Source organism: Symphalangus syndactylus, chromosome X (genome assembly GCF_028878055.3).
Source record: "Symphalangus syndactylus isolate Jambi chromosome X, NHGRI_mSymSyn1-v2.1_pri, whole genome shotgun sequence".
Classification (NCBI taxonomy): Eukaryota; Metazoa; Chordata; class Mammalia; order Primates; family Hylobatidae; genus Symphalangus; species Symphalangus syndactylus.
In genome coordinates, this window is record NC_072447.2 from 156,281,570 (window position 1) to 156,287,538 (window position 5,969).

Sequence of the window (5,969 nt, forward strand, 5' to 3'; positions counted from 1 at the left end):
GCGGGGCAGGCGTGTGCGCAGGGGCGGGGGAGGGGAGCGCCGGGGAGGAGAGGGAGGGAGGAGTGAGATCACCTCCCCGGCCTCCCGCCCCGCCCCGCCCCGCCGCACCCTAGCCCCTGGTGCCAGCCGAATGCGACTCTGGCTGGGGGCCCCCGGGCAGCCCACTCCGGGAGCCCAGCGGGACCCCAGCCGACGGGTCCCGCCAGACCCCCTCCCCCGCAGACCGGGAGTCTCGGGCCGGAGAGTGTCCTCAGCCCCAGCGCAAGGGAGCCCGCTGTGAAAGCTCGGAGCGGGAATCGCGGGGCGAGAGTCCTCCCAGAGGCCTGGGGCCGGGCAGTGGAGAAAAGAGTCCCGCAAGGAAGGGGTTGCTCCTTAGCCTCGGCCTGGCCCTCGACGGCGCGGGCCAGCGATGGGCATCTGCACGCAACGCCCCCCTAACACACACACACAGGGCAGGACTCCCGGGACCTCTCCCGAATGCCCCCCGATCCTGAGCGCCCAGTCAGGGTCCTATTGGGAGGGGTGCAGGGGCTTCGTCTTCAGCGTGTTGGGGAGGCGCCGCGGAGAGGGGTCTCGGAGAGGGTATCCCTCCAACTGCCACCCCCAACTCCCAGATTTTCCTCCAGCTCTCCAGTGTCTTATTTCTTTGTCCTCGGGATTGGCCCCATTCGACCTTTCCCGCAGACCCCACTCTCTCCCACTCTCCCCCGAAGCCCTGCACAGGATCGAGAAGGAAGGAGCTCCTCCCCAGCGCCCCCTCCTAGGCTCAAGGCCATGACCTCACAGGCGAGGAAGCAAAATGGAGGGGGTAAGAATTCCGGAGCCGGCGAGCTGGCCGCAGCCTCAGGGCTAGGAAGGCCTAGGGCCCCGATGGCAGATTGCAGCTCTGGTGGCCACGGTATTTTTATGGGCATGCCTGTTGCCCAGTGAAGCATTCCAGGGGCCCTCAACTCAGTCTCACAAGACTTCCCAAGTGGTGACGGGCCCTGGAGGGCCCACATGGGAGCAGCCCTGGCATCCTGGCTTGGATGCCCCACCCGCATAGTGCCAGCTTCAGTTCCCCTGGAATGGGAAGCTTGGGGTGGACCCACCTGTGCTCAGAGAGGGTCTGGATGCCATGTTTGCCGGGCTTTAGGAGGAGAATGGACAAGACTAGGCACCTAAGTGAAGGCGGACGGCTAGGGAGAGTGGGGGCACTTGCAGGGCATCTTCAGGTGACAGCAGAGGAAACTGAGCCCGCCTGGGTCACGAGGCCAGCCGGCTCATGATCTGGGCCAAGAGGGCGTATTTTCCATGAGGCACTGAGCTGTGGTCGGCTTCCTGCCTTTGCTGATCTGAACTCTGATAGGCCTCTCTCCTTTCCAGCTGCTGCCTCCACTCACTCCCTATGATCCCAGCCTTTTCTCCAAGCCCCAACTTCTGCAAATCCTTTACCTAATCTAGGGTTTGGTGCCTATCAGGATGATGACTTTGACAGGGGTGAAGTAAGCAGGGAATAGAGCCCGTTTATATGCACCTGCTAATGTGTAGTGATGGGTCCATTTATGGTAACAAAAAATTCATTACTAGGATTACACGACATCACATTTCCTGAGCACAGCCATGGACCTGCCATCGTTACGTTTCCTGCACATTTAAATTGCACACCAACCTGGGGAGGTCTGTTGAAGCATTCGCCCCACGTTACAGATGAGAAAACCAAAGCCCACAGAGCTCAAGGGCTGGGTCCAGCAAGCACAGTTAGGAAGGTCTCTTTCTCTCCACTGGCTCATTGCATCCACACACACACCCCGGATGATGGTGCTGTTATTATCCTCACTCTCCCAGAGAGGTACCCAAGGTCCAGAAAGGGGCAATCATGCAACCAGGAAGAAATTGGCTCTATCAGTGCCCCCATTTCACAGATGAGGAAACCAAGGTTCAGAGGGGTCAAATGACCCACCCAAGATCGCCCAGAAGGTAAATGGCAGAACTGGGACTTGAATTCCCTTCTGCTTGACCACGATGCCCATTCTCACTTCCTTGTAATGAGGTGGAGGAGCCAATGGGAGCAAGAGCAAGAGTGAAAGAAGACCAAGGGCAGAGCAAGTCCCAGGAGAAGGAGGAGGGACTGGCCCTGAACAAGAGGCAAGCCACCCCTCCACTGCCATGTGCTTGCTGTGGAGGTTAGGGGGACACCAAGTAGACAGATGACTGTCTCTTTCCCTTCAACGTCAAGTGCTTCTCACAGCCCTGCTCCCTGTGACCCATCCCTCATAGACACAGTGGACTGGACAAGGGAAGTCCCAGACTCTGACCCTGTGATGAGCATGCAGAAGTCGCAGAAGCCACAGACGACAGTGGGGCAGGAAGGAAGTGCCAGCAGGCAGGCGGGGTGGGCTCAGCCAGACATGTCTTTCTCTGTTCTCCTTTCAATCTTTCTGTGTCTTCATATCTCAGGAGTAGCGCTTGGAAACAGCACATAGTTGGGTTTTGGTTTAGTTTGATTCTGTCTAACAATTCTTGTCTTTTTAAAAATCAGCTTTGTGACCAGCCTGGGCAACACAGTGAGATCCCGTCTCTACAAAAAAATAAAAAAATTAGTCAGGCTTGGTGGTGCATGTCTGTAGTCCCAACTACTCAGGAGGCCGAGGTGGGAGGATCGCTGGAGCCCAAGAGGTTGAGGCTACAGTGAGCCATGATCACGCCACTACACTCCAGCCTGGGTGACAGAGTGAGACCCTGTCTCAAAAACAAAAAAAATCAACTTTATTGGAGTATAATTTACATACAGTAAAATTCATCCTTTTGAGGTTTACAGTTCAATGAGTTTTGGTGAATGTTGTGTAACCATCACCAAAACCATGCTCTAGAACATCCCATCACCTCTCCAAATTCCCACATGCCCTTTGCAGCCAACCACTCCCACCACCCCCTGCCCTTGGCCACCACTGATCTGATTTCTGTCTTTTCTAAATTTTATTATAAATGGAATCATAGCCGGGCGCAGTGGCTCACGCTTGTAATCCCAGCACTTTGGGAGGCCGAGGCGGGCGGATCACGAGGTCAGAAGATCGAGACCACGGTGAAACCCCATCTCTACTAAAAATACAAAAAAAAATTAGCCGGGCGTGGTGGCCGGTGCCTGTAGTCCCAGCTACTCAGAGAGGCTGAGGCAGGAGAATGGCGTGAACCCAGGAGGCGGAGCTTGCAGTGAGCCGAGATTGCGCCACTGCACTCCAGCCTGGGCGACAGAGCAAGACTCCGTCTCAAAAAAAAAAAAAAAAAATAAATAAATAAATAAATAAATAAATAAATAAATAAATAGAATCCTACAGTATGTATTCTTTTGTCTGGCTTCTTTCACGCTCACGCAGCATACTTTTCGAGCTTCATCCGTGTTGGTGTGTGTGTTTGTGTGTGTGTGTGTGAGAGAGAGAGCGCGCACGAGAGAGAGAGCAGTGCATTTCCTTTTGATTGCCGAGTAGTATTCCATTGTTTGGTTGGATCAGGGTTTGTTCAGCCATTCACTCACTCAAGGACACTTGGGTGGTTTCCAGCTTTGTGTGATTAGGATGGAGCAGCTCTAAACATTTGTGTGCAAGCTTGTGTGTAAATGCGCGTCTTCATTTCTCTAAGGTAACCGCTTAGGAGTGGATTGTTCGGTCAAGTGGTAGATTGATGTTGAACCTGCCTTTGTCTTTGAACTGTGCAGGTCAGCTGGTCACATGGTGATGACTGCTGCTATCTCTGGATGTAGTCACACCAGCTGAGTATTTGCTTTCTATTTGTCTTGCTTTCCCCATTTCTCTCCCTCACCTCCACTTTATTATTTTTTTATTAGTGTTGTTATTACTTTGAGACAGGGTCTCACTCTGTTGCCTAGGCTGGAGTGCAGTGGTGTGATCATGGCTCACTGCAGCCTCGACCTCCTTGGCTCAAGTGATCCTCCCACCACAGCCTCCCAAGTACTGGGACAACAGATGTGCCGCCACCACTCCTGATTAATTTTTTTTCTTTTTTGGTAGAGGTGAGGTCTCACTATGTTGTCCAGACTGGTCTTGAACTCCTGGGCTCAAGTGGTGATCCACTGCCTTGGCCTCACAAAGTGCTAGGATTACAGGAGTGAGCCACTGCACCTGGCCTCACCCCCACTTTGTTTCAGTGAAGGTGTCTGGAGTTGTTTCCTTCCAGTGGGTTCTTGGTCTCACTGACTTTAAGAATGACGCTGCAGACCTTCGCGGTGAGTGTTACAGCTCTTAAAGGTGGCACAGACCCAAAGTGTGAGCAGCAGCAAGATTTATTGTGAAGAGCGAAAGAACAAAGCTTCCACAGCATGGAAGGGGACCCAAGCAGGTTGCCATTGCTGGTGGCGGGGGAGGGGGCAGCTCTTTTGTTCCCTTATTTGTCCCCTCCCACGTCCTGCTGATTGGTCCATTTTACAGAGTGCTGATTGGTCCATTTTACAGAGTGTTGATTGGTCCATTTTACAGAGTGCTGATTGGTGCATTTACAATCCTCTAGCTAGACACAGAACACTGATTGGTGCGTTTTTACAGACTGCTGATTGGTGCATTTACAATCCTTTAGCTAGACACAGAGTGCTGATTGGTGTGTTTACAATCCTCTAGCTACACAGAAAAGTTATCCAAGCCCCCACTCCACCCAGGAAGTCTAGCTGGCTTCAGCTCTCGAAGGTTCAGAGTAGGAAGCAGAAATTCCTCCTGAACAGAAAGAGATTCTGTAGAAGGGATTAGATGCTTACCTGACCATTGGATGGGCCAAAGGAGTGGACTCCGGGCTAGGTGTTGATAACCCCAGTGCAGACCTGGCTCCCCAAGGGAGCTGCTACCTCTGCCACCATCCACAAGGTGGAGGATTGGGAGGCGGCCAGTGTAATCTTTGAGTTCAAAAAGATGCCCCCAAAGTCATGACCTGAGGATCAGCAAGCTGGGACCGGGAAGCCATTGCTGCCACAAGTGCCCCTCAACAACCAAGAAGTGGAGGTTAGACCCCAGAAATTCTTTGATGTCCAGCAGAAACACAGCCCCACACAGCAGAAGGGTGGCTTCCCTTCCTTCAGTTATCCAAACTTCATGTGAGCACACCCAATTGGCAAAACTAAATTTGCTTCCCAAAGTCCAGCTGCTCTGGAGTCTGGAACATTTCCAGCCTCTGCCACGCAGAGCCCACAAGGTGGGAGTAAGTGCCGAGAGCTGTCAACATGCCCGGGCAGATGCTCTGCTCTTGGTCATCTTTTAGATGGACTGGATTTGTTTTCTTATTCTATTTTCCCCTCTGTTTGTTTAGAAGTGCTCTATGAAATTTTTAGTAGTTCCTCTACCTATTTTAACATGCATTCTTAACAAAGTCTAAGGTTAACTAATACCTCTGCTCTGGTGGTTTTAATGTAGGTCCATAAATTATCTGATACTCCTGCCTTCAAGAGGTAGTGCCTAATTCTCCTCCTCTTGAGTATAGGCTGGACTTGGTGGCTCACTTTTTTTTTTTTTTTTTTTTTTGACATGGAGTTTCGCTCTTGTTGCCCAGGCTGGAGTGCAATGGTGTGATCCCAGCTTGCTGCAACCTCCACCTCCTGGGTTCAAGCAATTCTCCTGCCTCAGCCCCCCAAGTAGCTGGGATTACAGACATGTGCCACCACACCTGGCTAATTTTTGTATTTTTAGTAGGGACAGAGTTTCACCATGTTGGTCAGTCTGGTCTCGAACTCCTGACCTCAAGTGATCCACCTACCTTGGCCTCCCGAAGTGCTGGGATTACAGGCGTGTGAGCCACCATGCCAGCCCCCCCACTTTTTTTTTTTTGAGATGGAGTCTCAGTCTGTTGCCCAGGGTGGCATGCAGTGGTGTGATCTCGGCTCACTGCAACCTCCACCTCCTGGGTTCAAGCGATTCTCCTGCCTCAGTCCCCCAAGTAGCTGAGATTACAAGCCCCCACCAGCACGCCCAGCTAATTTTTGTATTTTTAGT